Source organism: Mobula birostris, chromosome 12 (genome assembly GCF_030028105.1).
Source record: "Mobula birostris isolate sMobBir1 chromosome 12, sMobBir1.hap1, whole genome shotgun sequence".
Classification (NCBI taxonomy): domain Eukaryota; kingdom Metazoa; phylum Chordata; class Chondrichthyes; order Myliobatiformes; family Myliobatidae; genus Mobula; species Mobula birostris.
In genome coordinates, this window is record NC_092381.1 from 100330006 (window position 1) to 100357521 (window position 27516).

Here is a 27516-nt window from a genome sequence, read left to right on the forward strand (position 1 = left end):
GGTGAATACTTTTTACAGGCACTGTATTCTGAGGTGCAAATTAATTTAAACAGACAGTACTAATACATGCAATTACAAACATCCTCAACATGATTTAAAAACTACCAACATATTCATTCTTGAGAGTTAAAACCAGTCTTAATGAATGCTAATCTGATGCAATTAGGATTGATGAAGAAACTTTTGCTTTTTATATTTTCAACCTAGCTGAGAGTGGGGAAACTGCAACTATAACACCAGGTCACAGACACACCATCATCATCCTACACTGGTCACTTTTCATCTTTTTTTCCTGCTGTTTCATATGTTCATACAACTGCTTAGTTTTATTATAATGGTGCCAGTAACATTATCCTGTCTTACATAAACATCCACCTTGCATTCATGTCGATCTTCAGGCCACACCACTCAGGGCCTTGTACTATTTTAAGTTTTGTTTTGTGACTCGCTGTGCTGGATTGTAACAATATGCTCTGTCTATGACTGTATGCATTGTGTTTTGCACCTTGGCCACAGAGAATAATGTCTTCTTTAGCTGTATATGTGTACGGTTGAATGACAAATAAACTTGACCTTGAGGTAACACACATCAAAGTTGTTGGTGAACGCAGCAGGCCAGGCAGCATCTGTAGGAAGAGGTGCAGTTGACGTTTCAGGCCGAGACCCTTCGTCAGGACTAACGAAGGGTCTCGGCCTGAAACGTCAACTGCACCTCTTCCTAGAGATGCTGCCTGGCCTGCTGCGTTCACCAGCAACTTTGATGTGTGTTGCTTGAATTTCCAGCATCTGCAGAATTCCTGTTGTTTGGCCTTGAGGTGTCAGTTTCAAACTGGCCAACAGAACAGCATGATTAGTTTGGATGCTCTGTTTGGTACATAGCACAAAAGGTCCATATTTTAGACAATGAGCAGGGGATAAGTTAGTGACACCTAATAAATTAGGTACCAAGACATCGCAGTGCAAAGTTTAGATTGTCCAGCTTATAATTATTCATTTACTAGTCTAAAGTAATTAAGATTGTCAGTTAAGAACTTTAAATTTAATAATTTTAAGAGCCCAACTTTCATACATCAAATTATAGCAGAAATTATTTGTGCAGCTAGGGGCATCAAGGAAAACACACCTGTGATCTATCAAGGGGAAGTTGAAGCCTCAGTTTAATGTCTCATCCAAGTGACCATATTCGTTTCAGAACAACACTTCCTTGGTACTGTACAGGACTGTTAGCCCAGATCACATGCTGGCCCTGGATGAGGACTTAAACTATTACAGTGTTCCCCACTAAGACAAAGCTGACATCACACAAAAGCATCTAAGTTCATAAAATAGTTCACCAGGCTTAATGAATGGTCTCTTTCTATCTGATTCTGAAAATCCAGGGTCAACAAAAGGCCAAAGCATCAATGGGAAGCAGTTAAATACCTTCTGGGTGCAAGCTATTGCAACTAAATGAAGCACATCTTCTATCCCAATGCCCATGCCTATTGTTAGATTTACCTGAGTATTCCTGCCCCACTTCCAGTATTCCAGTTTCCAGCACAGTTATCGCACTACTGTCCCTTGAACTCCAAGGGACGACACAAACTTCACCTGGTTCCCAATTCTCAGGAGACCGGCTGAACCTACCCCACTGAAGGGTCAGTTCCCAATATGGATTTAGTATATGTAAGATGAGAGAATTCTGTAATAGACCTCTGCATTCTCTTGGCAAACGGTAATTACATAGAACAGTACTGCACTGGACAGTGTATTCAGTCCATGGTGTTGTGCCAATCTTGACATCAATTTATGTTAAATGCCCCCCCCCCATTTTGTGTATCATCCATATCCTACGGTTACCTTTGTATTCATGTATCTATCTAAAAGTCTCAGACTCAACCAAATAGCCTGCTTCCACTACTTCCCCCGGTAACCCATCCAGGCACCTGCTACTCTGCGTAAAAAAACACTTGCCAGTCACATTGCCTTTAACCTCGGAAACATGTTCTCTAGTGCTTTGATTTTCTACCCTGGGAAAGAAATTCTAACTAACTACTCTATCTCTGCATCTCATAATTTTTAAAACCTCTATCAGTTCATCCCTCAGCCTCCAAAACTCCAGGGAGAATAACCCAAGTTTATCCAAACTTTCGTTGTACCTCATGCTCTCTCATCCAAACAGCCTCCTGGTAAACTGGTACTGGACCATTTCCACAATCTCCACATCCTTCTTATAAATCAGGCAACTAGAACTGCATACAATGTTTCAAATGTGGTCTAGCTAAAGTTTTATACTGCTGCAACATGACTTCTTTACTCTTATACTCAACACTCCAACCAAAGGAGGCAAGCATGCCAGATGCTTTCTTTACTACCTTGCATAGCCAGCTTCAGTGAACTGTAGACCTAGACCCCAAGATCCCTCTGTACTAAGCAGTCTACCATTAGCTGTATACTTTCTCCTTTCATTTGACCTCCCAAAGTGCCACATCTCACACTTGCCCATATTAAACTCCATCTGCCACTTCTCTACTCGTATCTGTAATGAATCTATATCCCACCGCATTCCTTGATAATCTTGTACACTGTCCACAAATCCACCAATCTTGGTATCATTCTCAAACTTTAATCCACCCACCTACATTTTCATCCTAATCATTGACATATATCATAAACAATAGAGGTCACAACACTGATCCTTTATGGAACACCACTGGTCATGGACCTCTAGTCAGAGTAATAGCCTTCCACCCTTACTCTGTAAATTCTATGACAATCCAGTTCCAAATCCAAACTTACAATTGACAATTCACCTTGGATCCTATCTTTATTTTCTGAATCAACCTACCATGAAGAATCTTATCAAATACTTTGCTAATGTCTATACACATAATATCAATGGCCATAATTAAGCACCTTTATCCTCAAAAGAAACTCAGTTATTTGTAAGATGAAACCTGCCCTATACAGCCAAATTGACTGTCCCTAAGCAGGCCATGCCTTTCCAAATGAACATAAATCCTATCCCTAGATATTCTCCCAATAACTCCCTTACCACTAACCTCCGGGCAGAATACGTCCATCTAATACCACCTTGTGCCTTCTGTTGGCAAGCTGATGCTGAATCCACGCAGCCATATTTCCCTAGATGTCATGCTTCTTGACTTTCTGATTGAGTGTACCATGAGGAACCTTGTTAAATGCCTTACTAAAATCCATATACGCAACATCCACTGCTCTACCTTCAGCAATTTGTGTGTCACTTCTTCAAAGAATTTAGTTAGGCTTGTGAGGCACAACCTACCCCTCACAAATCCTTACTGACTACCCCTATCAGACTGTGCTTCTCCAAATGCTAGTAAATCCTGTCTCTAAGAATCCTCTCCAGTAGTTTGCCACCACTGTTGCCTGGCTCACCGATCCATAATTGCCAAAAGTTATACCTATTATTTTTCTTCAAAAAAGGAATAATAGTTGCTACCCTGCAATCATCTGATACCGCTCCTGTGACCAGTGAAGACGCAAAGATTATCACCAAAGGTGCAGCAATCTCTTCCTGTGGCAACCTGGGTATATCCCTTCTAGCCCAACCGACTTACCTATCCCAGTGTTTTTCAAAAGTTTCAGCACATCACCTTTCTTAACATTGATATGTTTCAGTATATTCGCCTGTTTTACACTGTCCCCACATTCGATAAGGTCCCTCTCACCGGTGAATACTGAAGCTAAGTATTCATTAAAGGACTTCCACTACCTCCTCCAACTCCAGGTACGTTTCCCCTTTTATCTCTGATTGGTCCTACCCTCATTCTAGTTATCCTCCTGTTCATCTATGTTTACAATGCCTTGGGGTTTTTCTTAACCTACTCGTTAAGGCCCTTGTATGTCCCGTCTAGCTCTCCTATCCATCCTTAAGTTTCTTCCATGCTACCTGTAACTCTCTAAAGCCCTGTCTGATCCTTGCTTCCTAAACCTTAAGTAAGTTCCTTTCTTGACTAGATGTTCCACATCTCTGATCAACCATGGTTCCCTCACCCTACCATTCTTACTTGCTTCAATAAGAAATGTGGAACTTGTTTAAGGACCATGCAAGTGGTCCTTAAACAAGCTCCACATTTCCATGTGCCTTTTTTCAGAGTACATTGTTTACAATCCATGCTCCCAAGTTCTTGCCAAACAATATTATAATTTGCCCTCTCAATTTAAATACTGTACTTTCCCACACCAACTGCTCCTTTCCCTGTTAAAGGATATGGTAAAGGTCAGGGAGTTGCGGTCACTGTGCCCAAAATACTGACCCACTGAGAGATCTGTCACCTAATCAGGTTAATTGTCTAGTACCAGTTCCAGTATGGCTTCTCCCCTGGTCAACCTGTCTACATATTCTGTCAGGAATCCTTCCTGGACACACATAATAAATTTGGCCCAATCTAAATCTTTGTACTAAGGAGGTACCAATCAATATTAGGGGGTCTATAGAATACTCACAATAGAGTGATTGCTACCTTTCTAATTCTGATTTCTACCAACATGGAATGAGTTAACGATCGCTCCACGACGTCTTCCCCTTTCCGCAGCTGTGATACTATCTCCAATTAGCAATGCCACTCTCCCACTTATTTTACCTCCCTCCTTGTCCCTTTTGAAACATCTAAACCCCAGAACATTCAGCAGCCACTCCTGCCCTTGTAACAGCTAAGTCTCTGTAAGGCCACAACATTGTAGTTCCATGTACTGACCCATGCTCTAAGTTTATCACACTTAGACCATAAGACATAGAAGCAGAATTAGGCCTTCTGGCCCATCGAGTCTGCTCCACCAATCATGGCTGATGCGTTTTTTTTAATCTCCTCCTCAACCCCAGTTCCCAGCCTTCATGCCACGTCCAATCAAGAACCTATCAATCTCTGCCTTAAATACACCCAACAACCTGGCCCCCACAGCTGCATGTGGCAACGTTCCACAAATTCACCACCCTCTGGCTAAAGAAATCTCTCCACATCTCTGTTTTGAAAGGGCACCCCTCTATCCTGAGGCTGTGCCCTCTTGTCCTAGACTCTCCCACCATAGGAAACATCCTTTCCACATCTACTCTGTCTAGGTCTTTCAACATTTGAAAGGTTTCAATGAGATCCCCCCTCATCCTTCTGAATTCCAGCCAGAACAGACCCAGAGCCATCAAACGTTCCTCGTATGATAACCCTTTCATTCCTGGAATCATCCTTGTGTACCTCCTCTGGACCCTCTCCAATGCCAGCATATCTTTTCTAAGATGAGGGGCACAATACTCAAGATGAGGCCTCACCAGTGCCTTATAAAGCCTCAGCATCACATCCTTGCTCTTGTATTCTAGACCTCTTGAATGAATGCTAACACTTGTTCCTGACACTTTTTGCTTTAAAAGACACACACTTCAACCCACACAAATGACTGCAATTTTGACTTATTCATTGCTTAATTCTTTCTCACAGTCAGCCTACACACCATGTCTACCTTTACATCCTCTAAATATATTTATTTAGAGATACAGCCCAGAATAGGGCCCCTCAGCCCTTTGAGCTATGCTACCAGCAGCCTACTGATTTAATCCTAGCTAAATCATGGGACAATTTACAATGACCAAATAACCTACTAACCGGTATCGATTTAGAACGTGGGAGGAAATCAAAGCACCTGGAGGAAATTCATGCATTCACAAAGAGGATGTGTAAGCTCCTTACTGACGACATCAGATATGAACTCCGAACTCTGATGCCCGAGCCATAATAAGATCGCACTAACCACTACGCTACCATGGAGGTCACAATGACCCAAAGCTCTGAATCTGTGCCTCCTGCACCAAATCTTCAGTCACGCATTCAGCTGCCAGATAATCCTATTCTTACCCTCACTGGCACATTGCATAGTCAGCAATTCAGAGATGACTGACGTCTCTGATTTTCTGATTTCTACCAAGTTCCCTATCGTCTCTCTTCAAGTCCTCATACATTTTCTAACCAATGTTGTTGCGACCAATATGAACCACAACTTCTGGCTGCTCACCCTCCCCCTTAAGAATGTTGTGAACCTCATCTGAGACGTCCCTGGCCCTGCCACTGGCACCTGGGAGGCAACATACCATCTGGGTATCTCTTTCACACCCACAGAATCTCCTGTCTGCTCCCCTAACTATGAATCCCCTATCACCACCACTTCCCTCTTTTCCTTCCTTCGCTTCTGAACCACAGAGCCTGACTCAGTGCTAGAGACCTGGCTGCTGCAGCTTTCCCCTGATAGGTTACGCCTTCCCAACAATATCCAAAGTGGTATACTTGCATTGAGGGGCACAGCCAAAGGGGTACACAGCACTGTCAACTTGTTCCCTTTCCCTCTCCTGACAGTCACTCAGCTACCCCGCCTTCTGTAACTTAGTGTGCCAATTTTCTTGTAGGTCCTATCTAAAACCTCCTCATTCTCACGAATGAGCTGAAAATCATCCAACTCCAGTTCAATAAAACAGTCTGTAAGGAGCTGCACTCAGATGCACTTCTCACAGATGTAGCAATCAAGGAGACTGCAGGAGCACCTCATTGACCTGGGACCCAAATTCACTACCCCAGCTAAATACTAATAAAGGAAGGGAAATTTCTACAGAAACTTCAGCCCATCCTCTGCTTCTTCTCACTAAAGCCTCAGTTCCCCATTCTAACTCTGTCCCACTCACACAATGTTTAAATCTAACTTCTTTTTATTGGTCTTAACCAATTGCCTAATAACCCACATGATCTCAAGCTCCACAGAAAATCCTGACAGGCTCCACTTGCTTTTTAGTTCAGTCACTAAACTCCACAAGTAACTGTTCCCGTTATCTTAAGCTCTATTCTTAGTGCAGAAACTTGACAAGATTTTCACTGCCTGTCCATTTATTCCAAGTGAAGTTATACTGGATATGTCCAATTTAACCCCAGATGAAACAAATGCACAGCTATTGGGCTAGTTTCACAAATACTGAAATCAGTCTACAAAACAGTTGCAATTACATGCATGCATTTGGAATATGTATCACTTTTCTTTCTGCAAACTGAGATGTCAAGGACAGCTTCTTTGCTTGGTTCTACACAAGGTCCTTCATACTCAAATGAGGCCCATTGACAAGCATCTGGGTTATGTTCCCTAGCACCTGGGCATTTCACAGTAACATCCTGCAAATATAATTTCAGGCAGTGAAACAGGTGAGCTTTTTCCTTTCATTGCTAATCCTACAATGAAAAATGGAGAGGGTGCTTTGTGAAGAGGTGGACTGAGCTAATGAAAATAAACAAGGAACATTAACTCTTCAATTTGTTTCCTTACAAAGGAAATGCACTCTACCATCTGTTCACCTCAGTTCCAATTCAATACCCTCTGTTCTTCTCAATTCACTTGTGTGACTAGTCACCAGAAGGAACCAGGGAATTATTTTTCAGGCCTTTACTGTTATGGAGGTGTAAAGACAGGAGTTTATCAAAGACCACATGGAATTTAATGCAGACAAGTTGCAACTTGGGATGACAACCAGATTGGGACTTACACAGTGAAAAGTAGGGCACTGAGGAATGCAGAAGAACAGAGGGATCTGGGAATACACATCCATAATTCCTTGAAAGTGGCATCACAGGAGATAGGGTCATAAAGAAAGCTTCAGGTACATTAACCTTCCTAAATCAAAGTACTGACTACTGGGGTCAGGATGTTATGTTGAAGCTATATAAAGCATTGGTGATACTTAATTGTGTGCAGCTCCAATCACTTACCGACAAGAAAGATATCAAAAGATTGAAGAAGGTGCAGAGATAATTTATAAGCATGTTGCCAGGACTTGAGTTATAGGGAAAGGCTGAATAGGTTACAATTTTATTTCCTGGAGCGTAGGAGAACGACAGGAGATTTGATAGAGGTATTCAAAATTAGGTGGGGTATAGATAGGGTAAATGAAAGCAGGCTTTTTCCACTTAGGTTGGGTGAGACTAGAACCAGAAGTCATGGGTTAAGGGTGAAAGGTGAAATATTTAAGGGGAACATGAGGTGGAACAGTCATAGATGAGCATTTCCCCACAAAATCATTCAGTCTTCCCGAACCAGAAGCCCTGAATGAACCATGAGATCCACAATCTGCTGAAGGCCAGATCAGAGGCATTCAAGTTTGGCAACCAAGAAAGCTATAAGAGATATGACCTCCAGAAAGCCATCTCATGGGCAATTCCAGACTAAACTTGAATCAATGAAGGATGTTCAACAGCTATGGCAGGGCAGGTGACAACAGGGCTTGGCATCCAGATGAGCTCAATTCCTTCTATGTTTGCTTTGATCGTAAAAACATAGAGGAACCATCACAAATTCCTACAGCTCCCAATGATCCTGTGATTTCAATCTCTGAGGCCAAAATGATAGTACTCTTCAGGAGGGTGAACCCACAGAAAGCACCTAGCCCAGGTAGAGTACCTGGCAAAGTACTAAAGATCTGTACTGATCCACTGGCTCGAGTGTTCTCTGAGATCTTGTGCCTCTCGCTTCGGAAGACTGAGGTACCATCTGCTTCAAACAGGCTTCAATATACCGGTACCCAAGCAGAATCTGGTAACCTAACTCAATGACTATCATCTAGTAGCACTTACATCCATACTGATGAAGTGCTTTGAGAGAGTGGTGATGAAATATATTAACTCCTGACTGAGAAGAAACTTGGATCTGTTCCAGTTTGCTTACCAGCACAACAGGTCCAAAGCAGATGCCATTTAAATGGCTCTTTACTCAACCCTAGAACATCTGGTCAGCAAAGGTGCATACATCAGTTTGCTCTTTATCAACTACAACTCAACATTCAATACTATCACCCCTCCAAAACTAATCAATAAGCTTCAAGACCTTGGCTTTAATACTGCCTTGTGCAATTGGATCCTCGATTTCCTCACTTGCAAACCCCAGTCATTTCAGATTAGCACAATATCTCCTCCACAATCTCCATCAGCACAGATAGACCACAAGGCTTTACTCACTTTGTACTTATGACTATGAGGCCAAGCACAGCACCAAATTCATATTCAAGTTTGCTGATGACGCTACTGTCATAAGTTGAATTAAAGATAGTGACAAATCAGAATATAGGAGGGAGCCTGAAAATCTGACTGAGTGGTGCCAGAACAACAACCTCTCACTCAATGTCTGCAAGACTAAAGAGCTGATTATTAACTTCAGGAGGAGGAAATCAGAGGTCCGCGAGCCAGTCTTCACTGGGGGGGGGGTGTCAGAGGTGTTATCATTTCAGAAGACCTGTCCTGGGCCCAGCATGTAAGTGCAATTACAAAGAAAGCATGACAGTGCCTCTACTTCCTTAAGAGCTTGTGAAGATTCTGCATGACATCTAAAACTCTGACAAGCTTCTATAGATGCATGGTGGAAAGTATATTGGCTGGCTGTATCACAGCCTTGTACGGAAACACCAACACCCTTGAACAGAAAATCCTACAAAAAGTAGTGGATACAGCCCAGGCCATCATGGGTAAAACCCTCCCTAGCATTGAAGACATCTACACGAAAATGTCACATAAAAAACAGCACCAACCATCAGGGACCCCCACTACCCAGATCATCTTCTCTTCTCGCTGCTGCAATCAGGAAGAAGGTACAAGAGACTCACACCACTGGTTCAGGAACAGTTATTGCTCCTCAACTATCAGGCTATTGAACCAAAAGGGAATAACTTCACTCAATTCCTTTTGCCCCATCACTGAACTGTTCCCCCATCCTATGGACTCATTTTCAAGGACTCTTCATGTCATGTTTTCAATATTTATTGCTTATTTTTTAATTATCATTTCCTTTGTATTTGCACAGTTTGTTGTCTTTTGCACACCAGCTGTTGGTGTGGTCTTTCATTGATTCTATTATGAATATTGGATTTATTGTGTACATCTGCAAGAAAATGAACCTCAGGGTTGTATATGGTGATATACATGTACTTTGATAATACATTTTATTTTGAACCTCTTCACTCAGCGGGTGAAGAGAGTGTGAAATGAGCTGCCAGCAAAGTGGTGAATGGGAGTTCAACTTCAACACTTTAGAGAAATTTGGATAGGAGGGGTATGGAAGGTTTTCGTCCCGGTACAGGTCAATGGGACTAGTCAGAATAATATTTTGGTATGGACTAGATGGGCCAAAGGGCCTATTTCTGTTCTGTGGTTTTCTATGCCTCTTTGACCACTGCACACATTTGTGAGAACAACAGCCCAGTTTTTGACTTAGTACGTTATAGCCCACTAGATCGAACATCAGCCAATTCAGCATACAGTTACAGGTGAACCATGGACAGCATTCTGGCAGGCTGCATCATTGTCTGTACCAGATACCAGGGGGGCCTACTGTACAGGACCAGAAGAAGCTGCAGAGGGTTGTAAGTTTAGTCAGCTCCATCTTGGGTACTAGCCTACAGAGTACCCATGATATCTTCAAGGAGCGGTGTCTCAGAAAGGCAGTGTCCATTATTAAGGACCTCCAGCACCCAGGGCATGCCCTTTTCTCACTGCTACCATCAGGTAGGAGATACAGAAGCCTGAAGGCACACACTCAGTGATACAGGAACGGCTTCTTCGCCTCTGCCATCCAATTTCTAAACCCTTGAACACTACCTCACTTTTTTAGTATGTATTATTTCTGTTTTTTTGCACAGCTTTTAACCTATTCAATATAAGTATATTGTCATTGATTTACTTATTTATTATCGTTATTATTTTATTTTTTTCTTCTGTATTATGTATTGCATTGAACTGCTGCTGCTAAGTTAACAAATTTCACAACACATGCTGGTGATAATAAACCTGATTCTGATTCTGATCTGAGCCACAGCCCCCTTTCTGCGAGCTGCTGCAGTTGCTTGCTTTCACCTGACACTGCCATCGCTTCTGTCACATAACATCTCCTGCCTTCTACCTTCATTATTCACTTCCCACTTGTCTCATCTCATTGCTTGCTTTACCTGTTTTCTTCTCTAACTTCTTCCAATGCAAGGTCACCAAACTGGGCGAGAACCCTGCTTCTGATCTGTCATTATATATTTTTTTAAATTCTAGCATCTGTAATATTCTGCATTTGGATAATGAACAACTGAGAGTGTGTTTTTGGCAGACAATTCATGGCTACATGTGAATCAGGGAGCCCATGATTAAGTCATTCTCTTAAGAGAATACCAATACAGCAATTGCATGAGTTCCATATCTAACTAGGTCTGAAAAGCAGATTCTTCTTTCCCCAAGTAAAGGGCAATATGCCTGCCTATGTTTCTTGCATTGTCAGAAAATTTATAGGTGACGTGCTTGTGTTTGAATCCAACACTTAATAAGAAACCATTTACCATTTTTTAAACCAATTCATGAGTGACTTGGAAACTCAATGAAATCATGAAACAAACTGTTTTAATTAACCCCATTCTTCCAAGCAGCTTTAATTTCAGCTGCCAAATCAATACTTTGCTGCAATACTTTGGCCCAATTTCATTCATACTATTCAAAGCTATCAAATTTTAATTTCCTATGATATATTAACAGCCAGCTTCCCTCTGATTAAATATGCCTGATTAATGATGCAGAACTATTCAATACACATTTATCTGTAGCTCCTATCTGCAATGTCATCGTACCATCATTAGTAATCCTTTTTATACACCCATTTCTATTTCTCTTTTTCATTTCCTTAATTTTTTTACTTTCACTTATTTCCTGCTCACTGGAGACAACATTCTGGGTGATTTTTAATTCTGTTTTCCACCACCATCAGTCTGATGAATAATGTAGAGGCATGGGCACAGTAAGGGACAAAATGGCTGTGACGTTCTGTGAGAAATTGAAGGAGAGAGGCATGTTGTGTTGCTGAAAGACACCATTTGAGATATTAGGCAGTTTACAATTGATTTTAAGGGGCTTGTTCCCTCTGCTCCTTCAAAGGTGCAATAAAGCTACAGCATGGATATGCTCCCCTAGCTGTCCTTCAGCTACAAGGTTTCTTTGGTCTAGGGAATACGAGTGACAGCAACTTAAATTAAGTATTGGTTCAAAACGGTGCCATTCAGTCTCAAAGAGTTTAGTTTCTAGCAAACTTCACAAGAAAATGGGGTCATCAAACCCCTAAAACACCGCTTTAGAAAGGTGGGTGCATCATTTAAATTAAACATTTGGAAGTTTCTCTTCTTGCCCCCATTCAGTCAGAGACTTGGGAGAAAGAGAGGTGTGCGGTTACAAATCAGGATTGCTCATACCATCACTGCCTGTGCTGCACCACACATTTATTCAAGGGGAAGGGACAAATTGTAAGCATCAGAATTACTAACAATGTTCTCTTAAATCTACTTAGAGGACTAGTAATCTTCCATTTACCAAGAACAACTGATCTCCAGACCTGCTGTTATCAGACTTGATAACTTTTAATCTGCCAATTTAGTTCATCATGGCCTTTGCATATTCTGTTTACTGGCACTGTGCTTTCTCTCTTGCTGCAACACTATATTTTGCATTTTGTTTCTCTTTTTTCTACATGTATGGCATACAAACTGTTTTAACTGTATTTCAGTACACATGACAATAAACCAATACCAGCTACCTCATTTCACTTCCTCTAGCCTCTCCCGTGCCTTCACATCCATAAAAACAGGTAGCCCATTGGCAGGGGGTGAATACTATAAATTAAAACATTCTCCTGTTTGAGAATGCAGCTAAAAACTATTTCCCATTTTCTTATAAAACAGGATAGGCTGTTTAATCTATTCTTAGGAATTCGTAGGAATCCGATCAATCCAATTCCCTCACACTTCCCTATGACCTATTCTCTTCTCCCTGCCCATCCCCCCCGCCAGACTCAAACACCCACCTACATTAAAGGCAATACACAATTTGTTTACCACTAGCACATCTTTGAATGAGAGAGGAAATCAGAGAAGCTGGGGCAGCCGCAGGGATAATGTACAAACTGCACACAGACAGCACTGGAGGTTAGGAGTGAACCAGTATTGCTGGAGCTGCCAAGCAGCAGCACTGTCTGCTGCACCACATGTTGCCCAAACAATTGGTTGGAAGTTTCATTGCAATTTCTTTTGCTAAGGAACCTAAATGATAGATCCAGTGGTCTCATCCCAGTTATTAGTGTGCAAGACTACGTGACCCTCGAACATTAATTAATACATTTCACAATTTTCTTAGGGCATAGAAAGCAATTTGAACTTGGTGTCAATTCTAGTTCACAGAACAATCTTATTCCTCAGTGACTTTTCCTGCAATCTTTCCTCCCCACATTCCAATCACCACCACACTCCCAGCCAAACTCCCATCCCCATACTCTACCACAATACATTAGGGGTGATTTATGGCAGCTAACTAACCCACAACTTCCACATCCTTGGGATTTGGGAGGAAGCCAGAGCACTTGGATTGCCAAGACATAGTAGCCTACATTGTGTGGGTGTGGACATGGTGTGAAAAGAGCTGATTCTGTGTCATACAATTCTGAAACCAGAAAAATTGGGGGAAACCCACAATCATATGAAGATAAATCAAATTCCACGAAGCAGTAGGATTGAACACAAGTTGCTACAGCTCTGATGCAAAGATTCTTTGGTGCCATTGTTACTACTTGTTTTGATTTGTTACTGTCCATTGTTAAATGACAGTACTTCTTCCCTCTTCTACCAACCTGATTTTTTCAGGTAGAGGAAGGATAGGAGGAGGGAGTGTTTTATCATTGAGCAGGTAAACCTTTGATCCTGGTTCTACATCCCTTGGTAGCATTAACTTAAGAAAACTTCAGGTAAAGCGTTCAGTTTCATTTTGTCTATGTTGATAATTTTGGGCAAAATAGGGGGTATCTGGGAGTTATTATTGTAAAAGTGGTTATGGGGTTTAAAAACCGATGATCAAGCTGAACATCACAGGAGGTGGACTTATACTAAGTAATAGCTTACACTGACCTGGGCAAAAATTCTGTTAAAACATTGAGAAACAAGTATGAACAAAGGTAGAAACAGGTAGATAATATGAAGGTGGCACAGGATACTTGTGTTCATTAGCCAGCAGACAGAATATAAGAGGAGGAAGGTTATGCTACACCTTTATGCAATAATAATTGTATAATTATTGGTTGGCTGCCGGTTACTAGTGGTGTTCCACAGGGGTCCGTGTTGGGGCCACTTCTTTTTACATTGTACATCAACGATTTGGATTATGGAATAGGTGGCTTTGCGGCTAAGTTTGCTGATGATACGAAGATAGGTGGAGGGGCCGGTAGTGCTGAGGAAACTGAGAGTCTGCAGAGAGACTTGGATAGATTGGAAGAATGGGCAGAGAAGTGGCAAATGAAGTACAATGTTGGAAAGTGTATGGTTATGCACTTTGGCAGAAAAAGTAAACAGGCAGACTATTATTTAAATGGGGAAAGAATTCAAAGTTCAGAGATGCAACGGGACTTGGGAGTCCTCGTACAGGATACCCTTAAAGTTAACCTCCAGGTTGAGTCAGTAGTGAAGAAGGCGAATGCAATGTTGGCATTCATTTCTAGAGGAATAGAGTATAGGAGCAGGGATGTGATGTTGAGGCTCTATAAGACGCTGGTGAGACCTCACTTGGAGTACTGTGGGCAGTTTTGGTCTCCTTATTTAAGAAAGGATGTGCTGACGTTGGAGAGGGTACAGAGAAAATTCACTAGAGTGATTCCGGGATGAGAGGGTTAACATATGAGGAATGTTTGTCCGCTCTTGGACTGTATTCCTTGGAGTTTAGAAGAATGAGGGGAGACCTCATAGAAACATTTCGAATGTTGAAAGGCATGGACAGAGTGGATGCGGCAAAGTTGTTTCCCATGATGGGGGAGTCCAGTACAAGAGGGCATGACCTAAGGACTGAAGGGCGCCCATTCAGAACAGAAATGCGAAGGAATTTTTTTAGTCAGAGGGTAGTGAATCTATGGAATTTGTTGCCACGGGCAGCAGTGGAGGCCAAGTCATTGGGTGTATTAAGGTAGAGATTGATAGGCATCTGAGTAGCCAGGGCATCAAAGGTTATGGTGAGAAGGCGGGGGAGTGGGACTAAATGGGAGAATGGATCAGCTCATGATAAAATGGTGGAGCAGACTCGATGGGCCGAATGGCCGACTTCTGCTCTTTTGTCTTATGGTCTTATAATTAGGCCACAGCTGTGCAGTTCTACACACTATAAGAAGAATATGATTTATTTTCAGTAATCAGAGACTGGAGAGACTGGGTTTGTTTTCCTTGGAGTGGAACAGTGTGGTAGGAGGGGAGGGGTGCTGAGAGAGGTATACAAAATTACAGGAGTAAGAGAAGAGAAAGTTTTCCCCACAGTGTACCTGGAGAGAACAGATCTATGACAAGGGTTTAGGAGAGAATCAGAGGAAGCAATTGTGAGGTCAAGAGCCCATCTCAAAATGCAAGTTCAATAGTTCCACCCCACTGTTATAACACTTTTGAATGGTCTCCTAGTATGGTAAAATGGACTCTTGTCCTTACAATCTACTTCATTTTGGCCGGTGCATTTCTTGTCTGCCTGCACTTTAGTTTCTTTGTAACTGTAACACTTCAATCTGCATTCTGTTATTGCCTTCCCCTTGTACTACCTCAATGCACTGATGTGATGAAATGATCACTGTAGATGGAATGCAAAGCAAAGATTTTCACTGTTCTTCAATACATATGACAACAATTTACCTTTTCACTCAGAGGTGGTTTACATCTCGGAAACATTTCCTGAGAGAATGGAGGCAGGGGAAAGTCACTTGAATTGCATTTGCAAAGACCAAGTATAGATCAAGTATAGAAGAACATTCTTACAGACATGTTTTTGGACACAATGAGCCAAAGGGCCTGCTTATGTGTTGTATGATTCTATCATTGAATGACAAGCAGCATCTGCTGACAGGGAACAAATTAATAATAATTCAACATGGCACTGAATAACTGCAGCATGGGGGGAATGAAAATGGACAATTTTCTAGTTACACCTGTGTCACAATTAGTGAATGTACATCATATAATCTTCAAAGTCTAACCACGTGATATATTAATTATACTGTCAAATGTACATTGCAAACTAACTTCATTCGAAGGAGACTGGTGGTAGACCTGAGGAGAGCTAAGGTACCGGTGACCCGTTTCCATCCAGGGGGTCAGTGTGGGCATGGTGGATGATTACAAATACCTGGGGATACGAATTGACAATAAACTGGACTGGTCAAAGAACACTAAGGCTGTCTACAAGAAGGGTCAGAGCCGTCTCTATTTCCTAAGGAGACTGAGGTCCTTTAACACCTGCCGGACGATGCTGAGGATGTTCTACGAGTCTGTGGTGACCAGTGCTATCATGTTTGCTGTTGTGTGCTGGGGCAGCAGGCTGAGGGTAGCAGACACCAACAGAATCAACAAACTCATTCATAAGGCCAGTGATGTTGCGGGATGGAACTGGACTCTCACCTTGGTCAATGTCTCCCATCCACTACATAATGTACTGGGGGGGCACAGGAGTACATTCAGCCAGAGACTCATTCCACTGAGATGCAACATAGAGCGTCATAGGAAGTCATTCCTGCCTGTGGCCATCAAACTTTACAACTCCTCCCTTAGAGGGTCAGACACCCTGAGCCAATAGGCTGGTCCTGGATTTATTTCATAATTTACTGGCATAATTTACATATTACTATTTAACTATTTATGGTTCTATTACTATTTATTATTTATTGTGCAACTGTAACGAAAACCAATTTCCCCTGGGATCAATAAAGTATGACTATGACTATGACATTCAGCTAACTAATCATTCAGAACTAGTACAGATAGCTCATTTCTGTGCTTCAAACCTGTTGTGTTAGGGTAACTAGTGATGTACATCAAGCAATTGCTGCATTGGAGACAATGGTATTGAAATATTTTAGACCAATTTTACTCTTCAGTCGTTCAATAACAAATTCACACCACAACTTGTGGAAACTTAAATAGAGGATCACTCAAACAAGAACAAAATAATAACTGCAGAGGCCAAGACTGCAGATGCTGGAACCTGGAGCAACAATCTGCTGAAGGAATTCAGCAGGGTGAGCAGCAACTGTGAGAGGGAATGGACTTACCAACGCTTCAAGTCCAAACCCCACACCAGGACCCAAGGTAAACTAGAAACGACATGGAAAATGCTGGAAACACTGGCCAGGCAGCAGTGGAAATAGAAACAGGTAACATTTGGGACTCTTATCAGATTTTCATTTAAAGATATAAAGGCATGGAAGGAAAAGTATTTTAATAAGTCACTAATTATTTGCATTGAATATGCACAGGAAAAGTAGTTCAACTCTAGGTATAAAAGTAATTAAAGAAAGTAAGTATATCTAAAGTAGCAGTGCGTCTAGGGACTAAACAAAATGTTAGTAAAAGAATATTAAAGTCTTTGTATTCCGGTAAAAAGGGAAAAATTACTGACTGCAAATATATGTTCCAATTATTGACAGAAAACATTATGATGTAAAATATAGAGAGTAGCTGAATATTCTCCCTCAATTAAAATATATTAACAATTCATTAAAAAGAGATATCAGGGGCATAGCAGTAGGTAGCACTTCAAGAAATGAACAAAATTTTGAAATAAAAACAAAATCATTGGAAATTTCAGGTCAGACAGCACCTGTGGAAAGGGTTAAAGTTTCAGACTGAAAATAGAGGTTTTTAGAATTTTCATTGTGTTTTTAGGTAATCATTTACAAACCACAGATGCTCTCTTCTCACTGCTGCCATCAGGAAGGTGGTACAGGAGACTCAGGACTCACACCATCAAGTTCAGGAACAGTTATTACCCCTCAACCATCAGGCTCTTGAACCAAAGGGGATAACTTCACTCAACTTCACTTGCCCCTTCATTGAAATGTTCCCACAACCTACGGATTCACTCTTGCAGACTCTTCACCTCAGGTTCTCGATATTTATTGTTTATTTATTTATTATTCTTTCTTTCTTTTTTATTTGCAGCTTGTTGTTGTTCGTACACTGACTGAACCCAAGTTGGTGTGGCATTTCATGGATTTTGTTATGGTTATTACACCTGGCCAGTGGAAAGCGGCCAGAGCATGAGTGGGCCAGTGAAGGAGTGGAGCTTTGAGGCTTTGACTCGAGAGGCTTCGACAAGAAGAGGCGGAGGACAAGCTAGCTCGCAGTTAGTTTTTACTATGTCCCCTGAGACGGTGATGTGCCTCTCATGTGAGATGTGGCAGTCTTGGGGGAATGCCCCTGTCCCGCAGAATCACATCTGCCAGAAGTGCATACGGCTGGGCGATCTGGAAGACCGTGTAAGGAATCTGGAGCAGCAGCTGGATGACCTTCGACTCATAAGGGAGAATGAGGCAGTCATAAATGAGAGCTACAGGGAGGTAGTCACACCTAGGCTGTCGGACGCAGGTCGTTGGGTGACAGTCAGAGGGGGGAAAGCGAAGGTGAGCAGATAGGTAGTGCAGAGCACCCCTGTAGCCATTCCCCTGAATAATAAGTTTACCGTCCTGGATACTGTTGGCGGGGATGACCGAACAGGTGTGAGTCACGGTGGCAGGGCCTCCAGCACTGAGTCTGACCCTGTGGTGCAGAAGGGTGGGACAGAAAAGAGGAGAGCTGTCATCATTGGAGACTCTATAGTCAGGGGAGCAGACAGGAGATTTTGTAGACGTGAGAAGGACACCCGCATGGTTTGTTGCCTCCCGGGTGCCAGGGTCCGGGATGTTTCTGACCGGGTGCACGACATCCTGGTACGAGAGGGAAAGCAACCAGAAGTCGTGATACATGTTGGGACCAACGACATAGGCAGGAAGAGGGATGAGGTCCTGAAGTGTGAGTTTCAGGAATTAGGCAGAAGGTTGAAGAATAGGACCTCAAGGGTGACGTTCTCAGGATTGCTGCCAGTGCTACGTGACAGAGATGGTAAGAATTGGAGGAGATGGCAGTTGAATGCGTGGCTGAGGAGCTGGTGCAGAGAGCAGGGTTTTAGATTTTTAGATCATTGGGATCTCTTCTGGGGAAGGTGGGACCTGTACAGATTGGATGAGTTGCACCTGAACTCGAGGGGGAGCAATATCCTTGCAGGTAGGTTTGCTAGCATGGTTCGAGAGGGTTTAAACTAATTTGCGAGGGGGATGGGACCCAGAGCGATAGAGCAGTGAAAGAAGTGCATGGAGTAAAGCCAGATCTAACATACAGAGAGGCTTTGAGGAAAGAGAAGCAGAATAAATGGTGTAAAGACAGTAAGGTAGAAGGGCTGAAATGTGTGTACCTCAATGCAAGAAGCATCAGGAACAAAGGTGATGAACTGAGAGCTTGGATACATACATGGAATTATGATGTAGTGGCCATTACAGAGACTTGGCTGGCACCAGGGCAGGAATGGATTCTCAATATTCCTGGATTTCAGTGCTTTAAAAGGGATAGAGAGGATGGAAAAAGGGGAGGAGGGGTGGCATTACTGGTCAGGGGTACTACTACAGCTACAGAAAGGGTGGGTAATGTAGCAGGATCCTCTTTTGAGTCAATATGGGTGGAAGTCAGGAACAGGAAGGGAGCAGTTACTCTACTGGGGGTATTCTATAGGCCCCCTGGTAGCAGCAGAGATACAGAGGAGCAGATTGGGAGGCAGATTTTGGAAAGGTGCAAAAACAACAGGGTTGTTATCATGGGTGACTTTAACTTCCCCAATATTGATTGGCACCTGATTAGTTCCAAGGGTTCAGATGGGGCAGAATTTGTTAAGTGTGTCCAGGATGGATTCCTGTCACAGTATGTGGACTGGCCGACCAGGGGGAATGCCATACTAGATCTAGTACTAGGTAATGAACCGGGTGAGGTCACAGATCTCTCAGTGGGTGAGCATCTGGGAGACAGTGACCACCGCTCCCTGGCCTTTATAATTACCATGGAAAAGAATAGAATCAAAGAGGACAGGAAAATTTTTAATTGGGGAAAGGCAAATTATGAGGCTATAAGGCTAGAACTTGCGGGTGTGAATTGGGATGATGTTTTTGCAGAGAAATGTACTATGGACATGTGGTCGATGTTTAGAGATTTCTTGCGGGATGTAAGGGATAAATTTGTCACGGTGAGGAAGATAAAGAATGGTAGGGTGAAGGAACCATGGGTGACAAGTGAGGTGGAAAATCTAGTCAGGAGGAAGAAGGCAGCATACATGAGGTTTAGGAAGCAAGGATCAGCTGGGTCTATTCAGGAATATAGGGAAGCAAGAAAGGAGCTTAAGAAGGGGCTGAGAAGAGCAAGAAGGGGGCATGAGAAGGCCTTGGCGAGTAGGGTAAAGGAAAACTCCAAGGCATTCTTCAATTATGTGAAGAAAAAAAGGATGACAGGAGTGAAGGTAGGACCGATTAGAGATAGAGGTGGGAAGATGTGCCTGGAGGCTGTGGAAGTGAGCGAGGTCTTCAATGAATACTTCTCTTCGGAATTCACCAATGAGAGGGAACTTGATGATGGTGAGGACAATATAGAAACATAGAAAGATAGAAAATAGGTGCAGGAGTAGGCCATTTGGCCCTTCGAGCCTGCACTGCCATTTATTATGATCATGGCTGATCATCCAACTCAGAACCCCGCCCCAGCCTTCCCCCCATACCCCCTGATCCCCGTAGCCACAAGGGCCATATCTAACTCCCTCTTAAATATAGCCAATGTACTGGCCTCAACTGCTTCCTGTGGCAGAGAATTCCACAGATTCACCACTCTCTGAGTGAAGAAGTTTTTCCTAATCTCGGTCCTAAAAGGCTTCCCCTTTATCCTCAAACTGTGACCCCTCGGTCTCGACTTCCCCAACATCGGGAACAATCTTCCTGCATCTAGCCTGTCCAATCCCTTTAGGATTTTATACGTTTCAATCAGATCCCCCCTCAATCTTCTAAATTCCAACGAGTACAAACCCAGTTCATCCAGTCTTTCTTCATATGAAAGTCCTGCCATCCCAGGAATCAATCTGGTGAACCTTCTTTGTACTCCCTCTATGGCAAGGATGCCTTTCCTCAGATTAGGGGACCAAAACTGCACACAATACTCCAGGTGTGGTCTCACCAAGGCCTTGTACAACTGCAGTAGTACCTCCCTGCTCCTGTACTCGAATTCTCTCGCTATAAAAGCCAGCATACCATTCGCCTTTTTCACCGCCTGCTGTACCTGCATGCCCACTTTCAATGACTGGTGTATAATGACACCCAGGTCTCGTTGCACCTCCCCTTTTCCTAATCGGCCACCATTCAGATAATAATCTGTTTTCCTATTTTTGCCACCAAAGTGGATAACTTCACATTTATCCATATTAAATTGCATCTGCCATGAATTTGCCCACTCACCCAACCTATCCAAGTCACTCTGCATCCTCCTAGCATCCTCCTCACAGCTAACACTGCCACCCAGCTTCGTGTCATCCGCAAACTTGGAGATGCTGCATTTAATTCCCTCATCCAAGTCACTAATATATATTGTAAACAACTGGGGTCCCAGCACTGAGCCTTGCGGTACCCTACTAGTCACCGCCTGCCATTCTGAAAAGGTCCCGTTTATTCCCACTCTTTGTTTCCTGTCTGCTAACCAATTCTCCATCTACATCTATACCTTACCCCCAATACCATGTGTTTTAAGTTTGCACACTAATCTCCTGTGTGGGACCCTGTCAAAAGCCTTTTGAAAATCCAAATATACCACATCCACTGGTTCTCCCCTATCCACTCTACTAGTTACATCCTCAAAAAATTCAATGAGATTCGTCAGACATGATTTTCCTTTCACAAATCCATGTTGACTTTGTCCGATGATTTCACCGCTTTCCAAATGTGCTGTTATCACATCTTTGATAACTGACTCCAGCAGTTTCCCCACCACCGACGTTAGGCTAACTGGTCTATAATTCCCCGGTTTCTCTCTTCCTCCTTTTTTAAAAAGTGGGGTTACATTAGCCACCCTCCAATCCTCAGGAACTAGTCCAGAATCTAATGAGTTTTGAAAAATTATCACTAATGCATCCACTATTTCTTGGGCTACTTCCTTAAGCACTCTAGGATGCAGACCATCTGGCCCTGGGGATTTATCTGCCTTCAATCCCTTTAATTTACCTAACACCACTTCCCTATTAACAAGTATTTCGCTCAGTTCCTCCATCTCACTGGACCCCCTGTCCCCTACTATTTCTAGAAGATTATTTATGTCCTCCTTAGTGAAGACAGAACCAAAGTAATTATTCATTTGGTCTGCCATGTCCTTGCTCCGCATAATCAATTCACCTGTTTCTGTCTGTAGGGGACCTACATTTGTCTTTACCAGTCTTTTCCTTTTTACATACCTATAAAAGCTTTTACAGTCAGTTTTTATGTTCCCTGCCAGTTTTCTCTCATAATCTTTTTTCCCTTTCCTAATTAAGCCCTTTGTCCTCCTCTGCCGAACTCTGAATTTCTCCCAGTCCTCAGGTGAGCCACTTTCTCTGGCTAATTTGTATGCTTCTTCTTTGGAATTGATACTATCCCTAATTTCTCTTGTCAGTCACGGGTGCACTACCTTCCTTGATTTATTCTTTTGCCAAACTGGGATGAACAATTGTTGTAGTTCATCCATGCAACCTTTAAATGCTTGCCATTGCATATCCACCGTCAATCCTTTCAGTGTCATTTGCCAGTCTATCTTAGCTAATTCACATCTCATACCTTCAAAGTTACCCCTCTTTAAGTTCAGAACCTTTGTTTCTGAATTAACTATGTCACTCTCCATCTTAATGAAGAATTCCACCATATTATGGTCACTCTTACCCAAGGGGCCTCTCATGACAAGATTGCTAATTTAACCCTTCCTCATTGCTCAAAACCCAGTCCAGAATAGCCTGCTCTCTAGTTGGTTCCTCGACATGTTGGTTCAAAAAACCATCCCGCATACATTCCAAGAAATCCTCCTCCTCAGCACCTTTACCAATTTGGTTCACCCAATCTATATGTAGATTGAAGTCACCCATTATAACTGCTGTTCCTTTATTGCACACATTTCTAATTTCCTGTTTAATACCATCTTCGACCCCACTACTACTGTTAGGTGGCCTGTACACAACTCCCACCAGCGTCTTCTGCCCCTTAGTGTTACGCAGCTCTACCCATATCGATTCCACATCTTCCCGGTTTATGTCCTTCCTTTCTATTGCGTTAATCTCTTCTTTAACCAGCAACGCCACCTCACCTCCCCTTCCTTCATGTCTATCCCTCCTGAATATTGAATATCCCTGAACGTTGAGCTCCCATCCTTGGTCACCCTGGAGCCATGTCTCTGTGATCCCAACTATATCATAATCATTAATAACAATCTGCACTTTCAATTCATCCACCTTATTACGAATGCTCCTTGCATTGACACACAAAGCCTTCAGGCGCTCTTTTACAACTCTCTTAGCCCTTATACAATTATGTTGAAAAGTGGCCCTTTTTAATGCTTGCCCTGGATTTGTCGGCCTGCCACTTTTACTCTTCTCCTTAGTACTTTTTGCTTCTATCCTCACTTTACACCCCACTGTCTCTCTGCACTGGTTCCCATCCCCCTGTTGTGAACTAACCTCCTCATGCAAGCCTCTTTAATTTGATTCCCACCCCCCAACCATTCTAGTTTAAAGTCACCTCAGTAGCCCTCGCTAATCTCCCTGCCAGGATATTGGTCCCCCTAGGATTCAAGTGTAACCCGTCCTTTTTGTACAGGTCACGCCTGCGCCAAAAGAGGTCCCAATGATCGAAACACTTGAATCCCTGCCCCCTGCTCCAATCCCTCAGCCACGCATTTACCCTCCACCTCATCGCATTCCTACTCTCACTGTCGCGTGGCACAGGCAGTAATCCTGAGATTACTACCTTTGCGGTCCTTTTTCTCAACTCCCTTCCTAGCTCCCTATATTCTCCTTTCAGGACCTCATCCCTTTTCCTACCTATGTCATTGGTACCTATATGTACCACGACCTCTGGCTCCTCACCCTCCCACTTCAGGATATCTTGGACACGATCAGAAATATCCCGGACCCTGGCACCAGGGAGGTAGACTACCATCCGGGTCTCTGGACTGCGTCCACAGAATCGCCTATCTGACCCCCTTACTATCGAGTCCCCTATCACAACTGCCCTCCTGCCCTCTTCTTCCTTGCCCTACCCTTCTGAGCTACAGGGCCAGACTCTGTGCCGGAGGCACGGCCACTGTCGCTTCCCCTGGGTAAGCTGTCCCCCTCAACAGTACTCAAACAGGAGTACCTATTGTTAAGGGGTACAGCCACCGGGGTACTCCCTACTACCTGACTCTTCCCCTTCCCCCTCCTAACCGTGACTCACTTGTCTGCCTCCCGTGGCCCCGGCGTGACCACCTGCCTGCAACTCCTCTCTATCAACTCCTCACTCTCCCTGACTAGACGAAGGTCACCGAGCTGCAGCTCCAGTTCCGTAACGCGGTCCCTTAGGAGCTGCATCTCGATGCACTTGGCGCAGATGTAGACATCCAGGAGGCTTGGAGACTCCAGGGCCTCCCACATCCGACACCGAGAACAGCAAACTGCCCTCACACTCATACTGCCCCTCTCCTCAAATAACAACAGAAAATGAATGCCAAACCTCCCTCGCCTCGCCCGTTTCCTCCTAAGCCCGTTGAGCCGAAGCCCTTAAGCCTTCACTCTGCTCCCGGCTCACTCCACAGCCCGCAAACTACGCTGCCCGCTCTATGAGGCTCTGTTCCTTTTAAATCTGCCGCGCTGCACAGCCCGACGTCACACGCCTGCGCAGTCCCGCCTCTCAGAATGCCGTTGGAGAAGAAAAAATAGCGAAAATTTCAAAAATATCTTTCTCGGCACTCCCACTCAGACTCTCAGACTCCTTCTTCGAATCAAACCCAAAGCAGGATTTCAGGATATGAGTGAGGTTGATGTTCTGGAGCATGCTGATATTAAGGGAGAGGAGGTGTTGGAGTTGTTAAAATACATTAGGACAGATAAGTCCCCGGGGCCTGACGGAATATTCCCCAGGCTGCTCCATGAGGCGAGAGAAGTGATTGCTGAGCCTCTGGCTAGGATCTTTATGTCCTGGTTGTCCACGGGAATGGTCCCGGAGGATTGGAGGGAGGCAAATGTTGTTCCCTTGTTCAAAAAAGGTAGTAGGGATAGTCCGGGTAATTATAGACCAGTGAGCCTTACGTCTGTGGTGGGAAAGCTGTTGGAAAAGATTCTTAGTGATAGGATCTATAGGCATTTAGAGAATCATGGTCTGATCAGGGATAGTCAGCATGGCTTTGTGAAGGGCAGATCGTGTCTAACAACCTGATAGAGTTCTTTGAGGAGGTGACCAGGCATATAGATCAGAGTAGTGCAGTGGATGTGATCTATATGGATTTTAGTAAGGCATTTGACAAGGTTCCACACGGTAGGCTTATTCAGAAAGTTAGCAGGCATGGGATCCAGGGAAGTTTGGCCAGGTGGATTCAGAATTGGCTTGCCTGCAGAAGGCAGAGGGTGGTGGTGCAGGGAGTACATTCAGATTGGAGGATTGTGACTAGTGGTGTCCCACAAGGATCTGTTCTGGGACATCTACTTTTCGTGATTTTTATTAACGACCTGGATGTCGGGGTAGAAGGGTGGGTTGGCAAGTTTGCAGACGACACAAAGGTTGGTGGTGTTGTAGATAGTGTAGAGGATTGTCAAAGATTGCAGAGAGACATTGATAGGATGCAGAAGTGGGCTGAGAAGTGGCAGATGGAATTCAACCCGGAGAAGTGTGAGATGGTACACTTTGGAAGGACAAACTCCAAGGCAGAGTACAAAGTAAATGGCAGGATACTTGGTAGTGTGGAGGAGCAGAGGGATCTCGGGGTACATGTCCACAGATCCCTGAAAGTTGCCTCACAGGTGGATAGGGTAGTTAAGAAAGCTTATGGGGTGTTAGATTTCATAAGTCGAGGGATAGAGTTTAAGAGTCGCGATGTAATGATGCAGCTCTATAAAACTCTGGTTAGGCCACACTTGGAGTACTGTGTCCAGTTCTGGTCACCTCACTATAGGAAGGATGTGGAAGCATTGGAAAGGGTACAGAGGAGATTTACCAGGATGCTGCCTGGTTTAGAAAGTATGCATTATGATCAGAGATTAAGGGAGCTAGGGCTTTACTCTTTGGAGAGAAGGAGGATGAGAGGAGACATGATAGAGGTGTACAAGATAATAAGAGGAATAGATAGAGTGGATAGCCAGCGCCTCTTCCCCAGGTCACCACTGCTCAATACAAGAGGACATGGCTTTAAGGTAAGGGGTGGGAAGTTCAAGGGGGATATTAGAGGAAGGTTTTTTACTCAGAGAGTGGTTGGTGCGTGGAATGCACTGCCTGAGTCAGTGGTGGAGGCAGATACACTAGTGAAGTTTAAGAGACTACTAGACAGGTATATGGAGGAATCTAAGGTGGGGGCTTATATGGGAGGCAGGGTTTGAGGGTCGGCACAACATTGTGAGCCAAAGGGCCTGTACTGTGCTGTACTATTCTATGTTCTATGTTATTATTCTATTGATTTATTGAGTATGCCCACGGGAAAATGAATCTCATTCATTTATGACATATATGTACTTCGATAATAAAATTGCTTTGAATATTTTCTGTTACTCTATTACATCGTATTTGATATGTGTTCAGTGTTGTAGTATGAGAAATGCAGCAGCCAATTTCTACAGCAATCTCTTACAAACAACACTGCGATAATCAATCAATAATCAGCTTTTATGACCACAAGACACAGAAGCAGAATTAAGCCATTCAGTTCAACCAGTTTACTTCGCCATTCAGTCATGGCTGATTTATTGTCCCTCTCAACCCCATTTTCTTGTCTTCTCCCTATAACCTTTAACACCTTTATTAAGAACCTATGAACTTCTATTTTAAATATATCCAATATAACTTGACCTACACAGTCATCTGTGGCAATTCATTTCACAAATTCTCCATCCCCTGATCAAAGAAATTCCACTACATCTCTGTCTAGAGGGATGTCCTTGAGGCTGTACACTTTTATCCTGGACTCTCCCACTACTGGAAATATCCTCTGCAAGTCCGCTCCATTTAAGCCTTTCAATATTCGGTAGGTTTCAATGAGATAATCCCTCATTCGTCTAAACTCCAAGCCCAGAGAAATCAAACAAACAGTTCTATATGAAGAATATTATTGTGTTGGGAGATTCACCATGATGGCTGGATTGCAGGACCTTGGCTAAAGGGATAGACTGGGTAGTCCAAACTTGTTTTCTTTTGAGCAAAGGAGGTTAAGTGAAGACCTGATACTAATACAGAAGATTCTAAGAGGCACAGATACGGTACCCAGTCAGAATATCTTTCTCCATAGTAAGGGCATCAAAAACAAGAGGGCATATGTTTAAAAGGGAGAGTTTTAAAGGAAGCCTGAAGAGTAGTTGTTTTCTCACACAGAGAATGATTGATAACTCGAATGCGTTGCTATAGGAAGTGGGAATCAGA

The 27516-nt window shown here is 43.3% G+C and overlaps 1 protein-coding gene across 6 annotated transcripts in view; it reads right to left on the reverse strand.

The window, feature by feature from the left end:
* LOC140206146 (rab GTPase-activating protein 1-like) overlaps positions 1-27516 on the reverse strand; it is a 568372-nt gene that overhangs the window by 391822 nt on the left and 149034 nt on the right. The window lies entirely within an intron of this gene.